Consider the following 16,647-nt stretch of genomic DNA (forward strand, 5'->3'; position numbering starts at 1 on the left):
ATTATCCCTTCTTTTATGTAAAAACTGTTATACTATTTATTTCATAAATATTTTCCAAAAAAAATTAAATTCATTGTTTACTTATGCCAAAAATAGCCGGCAAATTGTTGCTCCCGATTTGTATAAGAGCGCATAACGGCAAAAGTCGAAGAGAATGGACGAGTGGACAAGTGTATTTTCGTGCTGCGCATCTTTTCATACACAACAACAAAATTTTCCTTGCACTGTGTAAGCGTATAAATTTAGGCACCCGACAAGGAGCCACTTCAGTTGCGGTTTCTACAGCGTTCGGAATGGTACAAAAACTCTAAAAACGGGATACACTGTGAAAACTAAGAAAAGATATATAAAATAGTGAAAAAACAATTAGTAAATTGAAAAAAAAAAAAAAAAAGAAAATACAAATAAATATCTAAAAAAACTTGTACAGATTTCAAATTGTTTGGAATTTTAATAAAAAATCTTTGTTGAAATATTACTGTATATAGCAGTGATGCTAATAATTAATGTATCATATAAATATTAATAAAAAAATTTTTAGTGAATTATAAAATTAAAAAACTACTTATTAATAAAACCAAAATATAATCTCTTCTCAAACAAAAATATTGTGAAAAGTATTATATTAAGCCATTGTAAAAGGCATATTTTTCTGTGTATTGTGTTGTCTGTATGTGTATTTTCAAATTTCGAAGAATAAAAATATGAAAAATAACAAAGAAAATAATTTTCCAAAAAATATATTTCTACATATTTTCGAATAAAATAAGTCTCGGAGATCTGCTCCTATGTATAAAAAAACTGCATCCGTCTACGACAAATTAGAAGGTGATTTTCTTTGAAACCTAAGAGAAGTGTTATCTGCACACTGAAAAAAATACTTATCAAAAATTAGAAAAATATTTTCTTTAAATTGAGTAAAATTTCAATTCAATTCAATTTGCGGCCACCGTGGTGTGATGGTAGCGTGCTCCGCCTACCACACCGTATGCCCTGGGTTCACATCCCAGGCAAAGCAACATCAAAATTTTAGAAATAAGGTTTTTCAATTAGAAGAAAATTTGTCTAAACGGGGTCGCCCCTCGGCAGTGTTTGGCAAGCGCTTCGGGTATATTTCTGCCATGAAAAACTCTCAGTGAAAACTCATCTGCCTTGCAGATGCCGTTCGGAGAAGGCATAAAACATGTAGGTCCCGTCCGGCCAATTTGTAGGGAAAAGCAAGAGGAGCACGACGCAAATTGGAAGAGAAGCTCGGCCTTAGATCTTTTCGGAGGTTATCGCGCCTTACATTTATTTTTTTTAAATAAGAATTTCTTAATTTTATATAAAACTTAAGAATTAAGAATACTTGATTGAATTTTTCGCACAGTATTTACATGTACGAGTAAGCTCAGTGAACAAGAGCACCCGACTGTAAGTTCCCAGCGGGTTTGGGGGTTAGAATATACCCGCGGTAGGTATGCCTGTTGTAAGAGGCGACTAAAATACCAGATTCAAAGGGTTTGTGTAGCGCAGCCCTTTCAGGTTGCCAGCGCAATACATAGCTTCTCCAAACCCAATTGTCAACCTCACCTATCCGTGGCGAATCCTGTTTCCTTAACAGCCGAGGCTATGGCGACCCCGAACTCCTCATGGAACTAAGGGGTGGGAGGGCGGTATGGCCTAGAAGGTTGCATGTGGTCATAACAAATCGTTCCCGAGATGGTCGGGCTAGAACCTTTATGGTGGACCATCAACATCGCCCAACAACAAGGCCCAAGGCCTTCGGGGTGTGTCCTTATCGCTACAACAACAACAGCACAACAGCATTCAATTGGCGGCCACCATGGTGTGATGGTAGCGTGCCCCGCCTACCACACCGTATGCCCTGGGTTCACATCCCGGGCAAAGCAACATCAAAATTTTAGAAATAAGGTTTTTCAATTAGAAGAAAATTTTCTAAGCGGGGTCGCCCCTCGGCAGCGTTTGGCAAGCGCTTCGGGTGTATTTCTGCCATGAAAAGCTCTCAGTGAAAACTCATCTGCCTTGCAGATGCCGTTCGGAGTAGGCATAAAACATGTAGGTCCCGTCCGGCCAATTTGTAGGGAAAAGCAAGAGGAGCACGACGCAAATTGGAAGAGAAGCTCGGCCTTAGATCTTTTCGGAGGTTATCGCGCCTTACATTTATTTTTTTTTAAATAAGAATTTCTTAATTTTATATAAAACTTAAGAATTAAGAATACTTGATTGAATTTTTCGCACAATATTTACATGTATGAGTAAGCTCAGTGAACAAGATCACCCGACTGTAAGTTCCCAGCGGGTTTGGGGGTTAGAATATACCCGCGGTAGGTATGCCTGTTGTAAGAGGCGACTAAAATACCAGATTCAAGGGGTTTGTGTAGCGCAGCCCTTTCAGGTTGCCAGCGCAATACATAGCTTCTCCAAACCCAATTGTCAACCTCACCTATCCGTGGCGAATCCTGTTTCCTTAACAGCCGAGGCTATGGCGACCCCGAACTCCTCATGGAACTAAGGGGTGGGAGGGCGGTATTGCCTAGAAGGTTACATGTGGTCATAACAAATCGTTCCCGAGATGGTCGGGCCCTTTATGGTGGGCCATCAACATCGCCCAATAACAAGGCCCAAGGCCTTCGGGGTGTGTCCTTATCGCTACAACAACAACAACAACAGCACAGCTCGGCTGTAAAGTTGAGCATCACGGTTACAGATCTACAACCGTGACAATTACACAACTTAATTAAAAAAAAATGAGTTTTTTATAAAATATTCTCCATTTTTCAAGCAAACTTTTTTTTATAAACAAAGAAAAAATATGTTTTAATTTTTAAGAAGGTTTCATTTAGCAAGATATATAAATCTTTGCAATGCATACACCAATTTTATAATCCGTCAGAGAGGTTCAATACAACCGCTTTTTTTTGCAAGCTAGTGGAAATAAAACGCTAGATAGATTAAGGAATTGCATACGAAGCAACAACACAAAGTAAATTAATTGAGTTGGCTAACCGGTTTGAGATGAAATTGCTTAAGCAATGGTCAACCAAAAAATGGCACTATTGTGAACGAGCGAAAGAAGTGTACATGCGAATGTGCAGATAAACGAAACAACTAAATAACATCAGGGTGACGTACCTACATACAAACAAAAACACGAATTCCATGAATTTTGTTTTTGTAGCTCTGTGGTTTACTGTCAAAAACGTATTGCGCCAGAAGTAAAAATGCCAAGGCAGCTAAAAACAAGGTACCAATTAGCTAATTTGCTTAGATCACCTGTTTAGTTCTGCCATGATGAAACTATTTAGTTAGTTGAAGCGTTTTTTCAAGCACTCTTGCAAGAAAAAGCAGCTACTCTTGAAAGTCACTGCTCGTGCAGCACTCGTTGAAAACCTGCCTGACATTTATTTTTGTCCCAGTGTAAGTCACTAAGGTATATATGTATATGCCCTCTTACTTCTACAATTGGACTGACAAAATTGTAAGCGACCTTCTTTACTAGAACAAGAGTCTCGTTAATGCAGAGCCTATCACTGACTGTTCACCTCAACTTACCTCGAGAAATTGTGAGTTTCCTAGATCTACTTAATGAAATCTTTTTTCTACATATTTTGCCATAGTCAGACAATCTTTTTGGTTTGGTTATTTTACACATATTCGTAGAGGAGGCGGCTTTCTTGATTTTGTTGTGTTGCGTTTGTAACACTTAACCATCGTAGGAGTGCATGTTCAAATCCCACTCCCGGGAGAAAAGGCTTTGAAGAGACTTACAAGGTATAATCGAAACAGCTGTCGCCTTGTCCGTCCTGATGTCACGTTGTTTAAATTTTTCCCAAATTATCAAATAAATACTAAAATTAAAAATTGCTTCAAATATATGTTATCATACATTTAAAAGCAATACGGGCAATCCCCGATTAACTCATACAAAATGAAAATTTGTTTGTTTTGATCATGGTGGAATCACCAGGTGAAATAATTAGAAAAAGGCGGAATATGTACGCTATTTGAAACGGCACGGATGTATTTTCAACAAGCAGACGCGAGTAAAATTTTTACCCGAATTTAAAAAATAGTAGTAGAAAAACAAGGAAAGGTGTCTAAGTTCGCGTGTAACCGAACATTATATACTCAGCGTGAGCTTCAACTGTACATTTCATTTCAGATAAATTACTTTTATACATAACACGTGGCACCGCCCGTTTAAAAGAGAAATATCTCCCCATTTCCTCCTACAATAAAACTTGATAAGTGAAATATCATTGATTCAAACCATTTTTGCTAAGTTATAGCTTATTATTCTCGTCTACGACCCTTTTAAACTTGTTTTACATCTAAGTTGCCGTGGTCTTTAACCGATCCCGTCCATTTTTACTAGAAATATTTTTTGTTATAGGGAAAATTTTTGTACCCAATTTCATTACGATATGTTAATTCTTCTTCGAGTTATGGCTCCCGAAACATAGAAAACTGCTTAGTCATAAATGGGGCGGTGCCACGCCCATTTTCTTAAATTTGATGTTTTTCCTATTTATTTTTATAAATCCACTTGGGAAATGAAATACGATTGATATAAAGCTCTTTTTTGCAAAGATATAGCTTATTTTATTCATCCACGACCCTTTTAAAAATCTTTTATATAAAAGTGGGCGTGGTCCTTAACCGATTTCGTTAATTTTTCTTCAAAGCATTCCTTATAGTAAATGCAACTCTCTGCTGAGTTTTGTTACGATAGGTTTAACGATTTTTGATTTATGATTGATAATATTTGTAAAGTTGATTTTACCACAAGTGAGCGGTGCCACACCCATTTAAAAAATTTTTTCCAAATTTTTATCAAGAGTCTCGTTATCAGTCCACGTGTCAAATTTCAACATTCTATTTACTAAATTATCAGGTTTTTTGTGTTTTGCACAATTTTATATGTATGAAAAGTGGGCGTGGTTATCATTCGATAATTTGGAATCCGCGTTATCAAGTTCATGTGGATAGACTAGAATAAATTCAAAAACAGTTTTTACTTTTCGCTTTGAGAAATCTTCAATGGGACTCTCCGTATAATCTTCTTCTTTACACTAATCGATTAAAACTAATAAATCTTCCTACCCTTGCAAGTCGTAGAGAAATGCTAGGTGTACTATTTATGGCTAGACTTTTAAACGGATCGATTTCAAGCCCATTTCTTTTGAACGAATTAAACTTGAATGTCCCGTGCCGAGTTTCAAGGCATTATAAACCTATAATTCTTAAACAATGCAGAAGCAATTTCCAACTACACGAACCTTTTCTATGTTTGTGTGAAGATTATAACTCTCACTCGAGAATAATTGATGTTTCGGACTCGACGGTTCTATCTTCTCTTAATAATTAAAAAATTATATTTATACTTTTAATCTATTGTATTTTGTGAATCTATATTTCTCAGCTGATGAGTTTCTCTGTAGCTGAGCGGTTTTAGATCTCGGCGCTTAAGAAGCCACTGCCTCTCAAAGACCCGGTAACAAAAAAATTATAAATAACACACAAATAAGAATTAGGATACAAAAAAAAAAAAAAAAAGTACGTATGAATTAAAAAAAAAAAAAAACAAAAACAGGATTAGCCTGGTTTCATCGGGCCACTTGAGGGCAGTGCGCTGCCACAACGTCCGAGAAAAAAAAAAAAAACGTTACTGCCTTTCGCGGCACAAAATGGGTTTCGTGCTTGATGCCCATATGATGAAAAGTTTAACAGACGCACATGGAATTGAAATTAATACTTTCCAATGTGTTCATCCCTAGAAATCCTTACAAATTTCCAGCATCTTTATTTGACGAAAGTTAAACATATGTACATAAGTAATACAAACTTTATGAGAAGATCCACCAAAAACTTTATGACAGTTGAGTTCATGATGTATTTACCAATTTCACCAAATTATTATGTACCAAAATATGTCAGGGGCTAGACTCACGCCGCGGCAATCGGGCTTATACCAGAAGAAGGCCGGATATATGTTTTGCAAATAACAAAAAAAACAACCTTCCTCTAAATTCTAAGAGGCTGATATTTAGTTATAAACAGCAACAGCGCAAATTGTAACCATGTTGATCAAATTTAGAAGACCACTGTTTTATCATAATTGTTACAAATATAAGTTATAATTTGAAAGATTTGGTGTGCTTGTTGTAGAAATGACTAAAACCATTCCTCGAAACATTTGGGTAGCGCTGCTCAAGAGAAAACACTTGGTTAGATACAACAGTTTGTTTTAGAAAGCCCTTTTTAATTTTTTTTGAGGGAGACGCCAGCAATTTGATCATAGATTTTTTTACTTTTGAAAGCCAACACTAAAAATACCCAAATGAGAGATCTTTGTTAGTAAAATCCGCAAAGATCCATCGACATTCAGCTAAAAAAGTACTAAAAGTGGCATATTTTACTCCTGAAAAAAAATGCTAAAAAGAACACTTTTTCGGGGACAAAATTGTTTAAAAACTTTCACATAGTCGAATGACAGAACAGAAAAAATTTAGAGCAAGACCATTGAAGGCTTCACCTGATTATTCCACCATGGTTTTGTTCGGCAAAGAAAAGTCATTTTCTTATGAAATTCGTGGAGTTGGGGCTTCTACAAAATTTTTTGTCACAGTTCAAGCCCCAAACACAATTTCTTCACAGCTATAATGAAAAGTCAACAATATTTATAGAAGTTTTTTATGACTGCTGAGGTTGCCAATTTTTATCGACAGTGCTGCCCAAAATTGTTTACATTGAAGTGCAAATCACAATACATGCACAAAATTGTATAAACACTGACATTTTTTTTTTGTTTTTTAAAAAGCACAATATTTTTAATATATCGATAGATCGCTATATCATCACAATACTCAGAAATAATTAAACCTAGTTCTTAAAATTCGGCACAGCAACTTCACTCATCATCGACTGATATTTACTTCAATTGGTATTGCTATCAGATATTCTTCACCATTCTTTTTTAACAATTTTTGTTGTTATATCGGCCTACTGATTTGTAAGATCGTGGGTTCGAATCGAGCTCAAGGCCTAACAATAATTTTTTATCATTATTATTGTTATGATACATTTTTTCTTAATTGATTCTGCAACAGATGTCGCAGTGTTGTGAATATCAATTGGCACGAATCAGAATAGAAGTAGGATTAATGAAGACAAACAAAAACCGTTGTGATGGCTGAATGGTTATAGCAGCGGCGCCTAAACGTTGCCGATGAAGGAATTTAGCAGTTCCCGAAATGGATCTATACAACGAGCTTTGGCAGTTGTCTAAATTTTTTCTTTCTTCTATTCTAATTTAAAAATTTTTTCAATTAAGAAAAAATGTATCATAACAATAATAATGATAAAAAATTATTGTTAAGCCTTGAGCTCGATTCGAACCCACGATCTTACATTCTTTTTTAAGATACGTGAATTATTACCGTAGTTACAGTCTAAAAAATAGACATAGATTAAAAAAACTAAAAAACATGCTTTTAAATAATATCGAAATAAAAAGTAAAAAATTTTTTTCAAATGATTTTAAAAGCGTGTTTTTTAGTTTTTATACTCAGTTGAGCAGAGCTCACAGAGTATATTAAGTTTGATTGGATAACGGTTGGTTGTACATATATAAAGGAATCGAGATAGATATAGACTTCCATATATCAAAATAATCAGGATCGAAAAAAAATTTGATTGAGCCATGTCCGTCCGTCCGTCCGTCCGTCCGTCCGTTAACACGATAACTTGAGTAAATTTTGAGGTATCTTGATGAAATTTGGTATGTAGATTCCTGAGCACACATCTCAGATCGCTATTTAAAATGAACGATATCGGACTATAACCACGCCCACTTTTTCGATATCGAAAATTTCGAAAAACAGAAAAAGTGCGATAATTCATTACAAAAGACAGATAAAGCGACGAAACTTGGTAGATGAGTTGAACTTATGACGCGGAATAGAAAATTAGTAAAATTTTGGACAATGGGCGTGGCACCGCCCACTTTTAAAAGAAGGTAATTTAGAAGTTTTGCAAGCTGTAATTTGGCAGTCGTTGAAGATATCATGATGAACTTTGGCAGGAACGTTACTGCTATTACTATATGTACGCTCAATAAAAATTAGCAAAATCGGAGAAGGACCACGCCTACTTTTAAAAAAAAATTTTTTTAAAGTAAAATTTTAACAAAAAATTTTATATCTTTACAGTATATAAGTAAATTATGTCAATGATATGGTGCAACAAAATACAAAAATAAAAGAAAATTTCAAAATGAGCGTGGCTCCGCCCTTTTTCATTTAATTTGTCTAGGATACTTTTAACGCCATAATTCGAACAAAAACTAACCACTCCTTTTGAAATTTGGTAAGGGCATAGATTTTATAACGTTAACTGTTTTCTGTGAAAATGGGCGAACTCGGTTGATGCCACGCCCAGTTTTATACACAGTCGTCCGTCTGTCCTTCCGCATGGCCGTTAACACGATAACTTGAGCAAAAGTCGGCATATCTTTAATGAACTTAGTTCACGTGCTTACTTGAACTCACTTTATCTTGGTATGAAAAATGAACGAAATCCGACTATGACCACGCCCACTTTTTCGATATCGAAAATTACGAAAAATGAAAAAAATGCCATAATTCAATACCAAATACGAAAAAAGGGATGAAACATGGTAAGGTAATTGGATTGTTTTATTGACGCGAAATATAACTTTAGAAAAAATTTTATAAAATGGTTGTGACACCTACCATATTAAGTAGAAGAAAATTAAAAAAGTTCTGCAGGGCGAAATAAAAAACCCTTAAAATCTTGGCAGGTACTACATATATAAATAAATTAGCGGTATCCAACAGATGATGTTCTGGGTCACCCTGATCCACATTTTGGTCGATATCTGGAAAATGCCTTCACATATACAACTACCACCACTCACTTTTAAAACTCTCATTAATACCTTTAATTTGATACCCATATCGTACAAACTTATTCTAGAGTCATCCCTGGTCCACCTTTATGGCGATATCTCGAAAAGGCGTCCACCTATAGGACTAAGTCCCACGCCCTTTTAAAATACTCATTAAAACCTTTCATTTGATACCCATATCGTACAAACATATTCTAAAGTCACCCCTGGTCCACCTTTATGGCGATATCTCGAAAAGGCGAACACCTATAGAACGAAGGCCCACTCCGTTTTAAAAATACTCATTAACACCTTTCATTTGATACCCATATCGTACAAAGTCTAGAGTCACCCCTGGTCCACCTTTATTGCGATACCTCGAAAAGGCGTACACCTATAGAACTAAGGCCCACTCCCTTTTAAAATACTCATTAACACCTTTCTTTTGATACCCATATTGTACAAACAAATTCTAGGGTCTCCCCTGGTCCACCTTTATGGCGATATCTCGAAACGGCGTCCACCTATGGAACTAAGGATTACTCCCTTTTAAAATACTCATTAACACCTTTCATTTGATACCCATATCGTACAAACGCATTCTAGAGTCACCCCTGGTCCACCTTTATGGCGATATCTCGAAAAGGCGACCACCACAACAACCACCACTCCCTTTTAAAACCCTTATTAATACCTTTAATTTGATACCCATATCGTACAAACACATTCTAGAGTCACCCCTGGTCCACCTTTATGACGATATTTCGAAACGGCATCCACCTATAGAACTAAGGCCCACTCCCTTTTAAAATACTCATTAACACCATTCATTTGATGCCCATATTGAACAAACAAATTCTAGGGTCACCCCTGGTCCACCTTTATGGCGATATCTCGAAATACTCATTAACACCTTTCATTTGATACCCATATCATACAAACGCATTCTAGAGTCAACCCTGATCCACCTTTATGGCTATATCCCTAAATGGCGTCCACCTATAGAACTATGGCCCACTCCCTCATAAAATACTCTTTAATGCCTTTCATTTGATACACATGTCATACAAACATATTCCAGGTTTTCCCTCGGTTCATTTTCCTACATGGTTATTTTCCCTTATGTTGTCACCATAGCTCTCAACTGAGTATGTAATGTTCGGTTACACCCGAACTTAACCTTCCTTACTTGTTTTAAACTATATTTATTTGTTTGTAACTCAATTTCACGAGCCTAGCCTTGAGAGTTACAAACAAACATACATACAAGTATAGATAATAAAAGCGTGGTAAAAGGGCTGAGTCGCGCCCGTTTTGTTTAAATTTTGAGCCGAAGTTTGCTGGCGACCCAAATGTTAGCCCAAATAAAATATTTGCTTGAGCTCGCTTCATTAATATCCAATCTAGGTCGTTGCAAAGTTTCAGCAACTGCTCAAACCTTAACTCAGAAATGGTTGAGACCACGAAAAAGTACTTCAGGCTGGACATGTGGAGAATTTCATGATGTTCAACTTGGACTAAGCGCGAAACTCGAGTAAGACATAGGAAGCGATATCTTTGCGAAGTACTAAATTTTGCGATTCCATGTCTCGAACATCTCAAAACGAGCACATGCCATTTATCATGACTTTTAATACCTTTAAGATAATGTCAAAAGAAAGGAAAATTTTCCAAGTCGTATCTCAAATTTCGAGGTCAAACCCTTAAAAGGCTGGAGTAATTTTAATTTTCTGAATGAATCAATTTAGAATACAAATTTTTTCAGTGCCATAATATTTTTGAATAATTTTTTATTGTCAATTTGTTAGTGTAAATTTGTATTTTATACCGCAGTGCTCGTTCATCATATGGAAGTGTTTTTGCTTTGCACTTACATATGAAAATCAAAAACTTCCATATAAAAAAAAAATGTAAGCCGCTATAATCTCCGAAGAGAATTCGGCCGAGCTTCTCTCTTCAATTTGCGTCGTGGGCCTTTTTTAATTTTTCCTACAAACTGGTGGGACGGGACCTACTTGCTTTATGACGATTCCGAACGGCATCAGCAAGCTAGATGAGTTTTCACTGAGAGCTTTTCATGGCAGAAATACACTCGGAGTGCTTACCAAGCACTGCCGAGGGGCGATCCGCTTAGAAAAATTGTCTTCTTGTTGAAAAAACTTGTTTCTAAAATTTTGATAATGCTTTGACCGGGGCGTGAACTAAATGTTTACGCCGATCACTTTATCGGCGGCGTAGGCTCTATTATATACCGGCGGCGGCGGCGTGGTCGGCGCTCCGGCATACGGCGGTGCTCCTATTTTAAAAGGCTGAATTTTTCTGTTTAAAGAAATAATAACTATTTAGGAAAGATTTTGTTTGTATGTATTTAAGGAAATCAACGTGTTGGCCATTTCGGAAAGATCCGGGGGTTTGCCTCAGGAGTAGCTCCTTGCGGAGAGATTGTCCCTCGTTTACTTACTCCAGAGAGAATTCGAATCTAGCCCGGTCTTTGGAACTGATACTGCTGCGTCTGCTGAAAAGAAATAGAGATACATAAAATAGCCACACTTTTGTCTGCATATCTCGTGCAAAGCGTAGTTTCACCTAGGGTTAACTCCTAATAATCGTCGCGAACACAACTTCTTTAAATCATTTATGACTCCTTGGCGGGCACGCACAAAGGCGACTTAAGGTTGGTATTAATGGTCTATTAATACTCAAGACTCTCGTGGCACAGGGCGCCTCCAGCTTTTTCGGCTGTTTTTTAGAGCTGCAATTCTCGATGTGCGAACAGTAGCAATCCCGACCACCAGGCGCTACCACGCTTCCTGACCCTCACACCATATGCCAGCACAGAAGCTATAGAATTGCGAATTCGAACTCATACCTTCGTCGACGTCACTTTCCTAGAAGCTCTAGGTGTAGCTCCGAAGACTTTCCAACGGATGCTTTTGTCGCGCTATGCTGCCGAGCTACACCAGAGAAACACCTTGAAACGTTAGGGAGTGACTATTCGGCCAAGGATGCCGCCTTCGAAATCATAAGCAGTCTAAGTGGAAGTCATTGCGTAATGGGTGGAAGACTAGTTCGACTGTCCACTACGTTAGGGTAGTAGCACACACGGCCATTAGTTCGACTGTCTTGTGAAAGCTTTTGTTTCACCACTTTGTAAATACATATATGTGCCTACGTATTCACATTTGTAAAAGGAGCCGTAACGTGTAGGTGATATTTAAACGTGGTTGATAGGCTATAGTCAATGTGATTCACTCCAAGGGACTAGTTTTGGATATGGCCGCCACCTTTATGACAAACCGGGAGACTTAAGTGTTGAAGGATGAAGTGTGAAAATCAAAATTAAAATTTCAGACGCTATTGTATATTTTCGCAAATAAACAACAGATTTTTGAATGTAAGCCCAAATGCTTTTTCAAGGTTTAGTACATATGTACATAAGTACATATACCCTCAACTTAAGTATGAGGTAAGAATCATTTCAAAGGAGTTTTTATGCCCCTAGAACCGACTAAAGGATTTCGCATCACTGATTTCGCTTATTCTTTCAGCCAATCGCAATATAAAATTAAAAAAAAAAAAATCGGCACCTTTTTTGCTTTTTTTAACAACTTGGGGACAATTTGAAACGCCTTGCGTCATTTTATTTGAATTCATTGTTCATTATTAATTTTTTGAAAAAAAAACAAAAAATATGCAAAGTGAGCATATAAATTTATTATATAACTTTTCTTTAGTGTTTTGTTTTAATAACTTGGTGAATTCTGATGCAAAGTCCGTGTAGAGCTGACATCAAAAACGCCTGTTTTTTTAAATAACTTTTGAGCAGTTAGAAAGGGTTGCATTTCGCAATTAGTTTCTTATAACTGGCAGTGATGCGCAGCCGTTGATACCACTTTCGACCATATCCGACAAATTTTCGACATTAACAATAAATGGGCTAAACAGTTTTGAACGAGTAGAAAATAAAGTAAAAGCGGCGATTTTTTGACATTCGGCGACCCTAATCGGCGGCGACGTTTATCGGCGGCGTATATATCTAGCGTGAACCCAGGATCTTCGGTGTGGTAGGCGGAGCACGCTACCATCGTACCACGGCGGCTGCCAAAAAACTTCCATATACATATTATTCATATGTGAGAGCATACGGGAGTGTTTTGGATTTTTTTATATTTGAAGTGTAAATTTCAATATGTGCCTATGCCAAAACAAAAACAAAAGTGTATAGGGATAGAGCAGCTCTGATTATCGACTATCCGCAAACTAAAAACTTTTATTACTACATTTACTTTTCCGATTCGAAGATCCTATGCGTTTGATTTATGGAACAGAAACTAAAAAAAAACTTTTAATTTTCCGTGATGCAATGCAAAAGAAAGTATTTTTTATTTTAAACATTTCAGCAGTTTTTTAATCCTCTTAAACTGTGTGGTTACAATGGAAGTGAAAATTGCTGGCACATTTGCACAGCGAATAAACATATGTACATGAAGATATGTATGCTAGACTGGGTCAATTTATTAACGATATCGCGCCATCGATTTTTCGATAGGATTTGGGCTCAGAAAAAAAAAGTTCCACTACGAATACCAAAAAAAAAGAAAAATAATTTGCGAGCCTGCGAAAAAAAATGGCGAAAGGTTAAATTTGTCGACCAAAACACTCCCCAAAACCCAAAAAATATTTTTTTTTCAAAAAACTGTTATCGCCAACGTTGTTACAACAGTTTTTTGAAAAAAAAAAAAATTTTTTTTTGGTTTTGGGAAGTGGTTTGGTCGAAAAATTGACCCCTTCGCCATTTTCTTTTCGCTCGAAAATTATTTTTTTGGGTATGCGTAGTGGAACTTTTTTTCCTGAGCCCAAATCCTAACGAAAAATCGATGGCGCGATAACGGTTAACTTTCGTCCATTCAAATCGACCCAGGTTAATGTATGTATTTAAGTATATCTGTATGTAAATATAACGAAAAAAGTAGCACAGCTGTTTTTGTGGCATAATTCCCATTTCTGGCTTCCTTTGCACTTTTTGTTTGTTTGAAAAAATTTGTTTGTTATTATTATTGCTAAGATTAACCTAATGTTATAAATAGCACATTTGAAAGAATTACTTAAGAAAATAATTTATAAAAATACCTCAAAGCAAACATAAATTTGCATTTGTTGTAATAGAACGAAATTAATAAATTTTTTATAATTAGAGCCACGGTTGCAGTTTGCCTAAAATTTTGCGTACCAAAATTAGTACTAAACTGAAAAAAACGTACCAAATAATTTGCTAGGCAAACAATATAACATTTATTAAAACAATTTTAAGCAGTTCATCCGCTGACATAAATTTACACAGAAACGGGTTTCATTATATATACGTGTATGTATAAACGAAAAAAAAAAAAAAACTTAAAACATATAACATTTTTTTCTTCTAAATAAACCATATAATGAGCAAAAGTAAATAAATAAATTAAAATGTCCACAATTACTTTCATAAAGATCAATAGTAGTTAAGAATTATTAAAAAAAAATTTCGGTTTAATACTTTGACTAACTGAAATTAAAAAAATTTTACTTTAATATAACCAGTTTCCATATCTAACATTAAATTTGCTTGAGCTTATTCCCGCGACTATAAACTTACCTATCCATCTTTACTTCTCCGCTTCAGAATAAGGCAAATGTTATAATAATTTTAATTTCCTTAGCACTACTTGCTGCTGCTATTTTGCGTCACAAATAAATAGTGGTACATCTTTACAACTTTTTCTCCAAATATCAAAGCGACGTATGACAGAGAAAGACTCCTACGTATAAGTTTAAACAAGTGGTACCACTTCAATTCTACTGCCAGTAAAGCAGTAGAGTGAAAGATACACAACATAATGTTGTCAACATTATGACTAAATAATTTTTGTAGGCATTCAAATGCAGGTTTGATATTTTTAGCAGTCATCGGAGTTGGGTTGACGTCAAAATGGCAAAAACGTACCAAATTTGGAAGTTGTGTACCAACGTACCCGGAAAAAAAATTTGTCCCAAAAGTGGTACATTTTGGCCAAAACGGCAACTGTGGTTCGAGCATATAAATATTATTGCTCACAAATTTCGGCTATGATTCAATTTCCATTGAACCATGAATTTCCACAACACATTTGCATACCTAGCTTTATTGATGAGCTAAAATAATAGCAAAATTTTAGATTTTAATTATTTCTACAAAATGGTAGCGAATTAATTCAAATTTGCTTCTAAACAAAATTTTACTACTTTAATAATAACAAGTAAGGACGGGACTGGCTGTGCCGAAGACTTCAAACCTTTCATGAAAGGGGCTGAACAATAATCTTATCTCGTTCGTAATCTCCAAATAATCGGATGTATAAGATACGAAATATATAGTGAACAGGTGTACATACCTAAACGATGTTTAAGATAATTATAAAATAAAAAATGGCAAAAAACCCCCTTATCTGAACGATCCGTTATATGGGATATATATTATATATAGCTCCGATCGAAATTATTTTTACAGGAAATCTATGATATATTAGAATATATATCACCAAGTTTAACGTTTTTATATTGGAAATTAAGGGAGAAATTGCCAAAAATCTTTCTAACTGAACGGGAGGTTGTATGGGATATATACTATATATAGCTCCGATGAAAGTGATTTTTTTAGGATATATTCTATGATATAGTAGAATATATATCACCGAGTTTCACGTCTATGCTTTCTAAATTGCGGCAGGAATGACCAAAATCGTCTTATCTGAATGATCGGTTGTATGGGAGATATATGTTATAGTGGTCCGATCCTACCGGATCCGACAAATGTCTAATATAATACAAAAATACATCCTTGTGCCAAATTTCATTGAGATATCTCAAAATTTGAGGGACTAGTTTGCGTTCAAACAGACAGACGGACGGACAGACGGACATGGCTATATCAACTCAGCTCGTCGCCCTGATCAATTCGGTATACTTAATGGTGAGTCTATCTTCTATATTTCTCAACGTTACAAACATCGGACCAAAGTTAATATACCATTTCATGTTCATGAAAGGTATAAAAACAGTGTAATCTTGCGGTGCAGTGAAATAACTACCAAATGCAATAACTCCCAACAAAAAAATTAAATAACTCCCAAATATTTTCCATACAAATTTTGACTTATTTCGTTATGAAATAGCTCCCAATTCATTGGGACTTATTTCATAATTTTTGCTGGTAATTATTTCATAATGAAATAACTACCAAATGAAATAATCCCCAATAAAATTTCTTTGGGAGTTATTTCATAATTTTTTGAGATTGGGAGTTATTTCATTTTTATTGGAACTTACTTCATTGTTTGTAATTCAGGCATTGGGAGTTATTTCATTTTTGTTGGGAGTTATTTCATTTTCTTAAAAATACAATTTTATCAAATTTTGACGTTCTTCTAACAGTTTCTATGGGTCGGCTATACATTAAGGGACCAATTGGTTTTATTCGTAAACCGAAGGGATTTGAACTTTGAAATTTTGCACACAGGCTCTCAGGGAGTTCCCCAATGAGAATCAGTAAGTAATTTTAAATTGTTATTAACGATTTAATAGTAATTAGTAGTTAAATTTACCATGGTATAACTATCACTTTTTATCTACACACGAACAGTTTCACAAGAATTTTATATATAAGTACACTTTATTATGTTTATAAAACCACAATCAACTATTTTCCGGCCACCGTGGTGTGA

At 35.5% G+C, this 16,647-nt stretch overlaps 1 protein-coding gene across 1 annotated transcript in view; it reads left to right on the forward strand.

Moving 5' to 3' along the window:
- Positions 1-297: 297 nt before the first annotated feature.
- The window catches only part of LOC137253159 (uncharacterized), a 317,974-nt gene continuing 301,624 nt past the window's right edge, over positions 298-16,647 (forward strand). Inside the window, exon 1 of the mRNA XM_067789611.1 lies at positions 298-828. The gene's annotated coding sequence lies outside the window, so the exon portion shown is untranslated. The remainder of the gene's footprint in view (positions 829-16,647) is intronic.

This window comes from Eurosta solidaginis, chromosome 5 (assembly GCF_040869045.1).
Source record: "Eurosta solidaginis isolate ZX-2024a chromosome 5, ASM4086904v1, whole genome shotgun sequence".
NCBI classification, from domain to species: domain Eukaryota; kingdom Metazoa; phylum Arthropoda; class Insecta; order Diptera; family Tephritidae; genus Eurosta; species Eurosta solidaginis.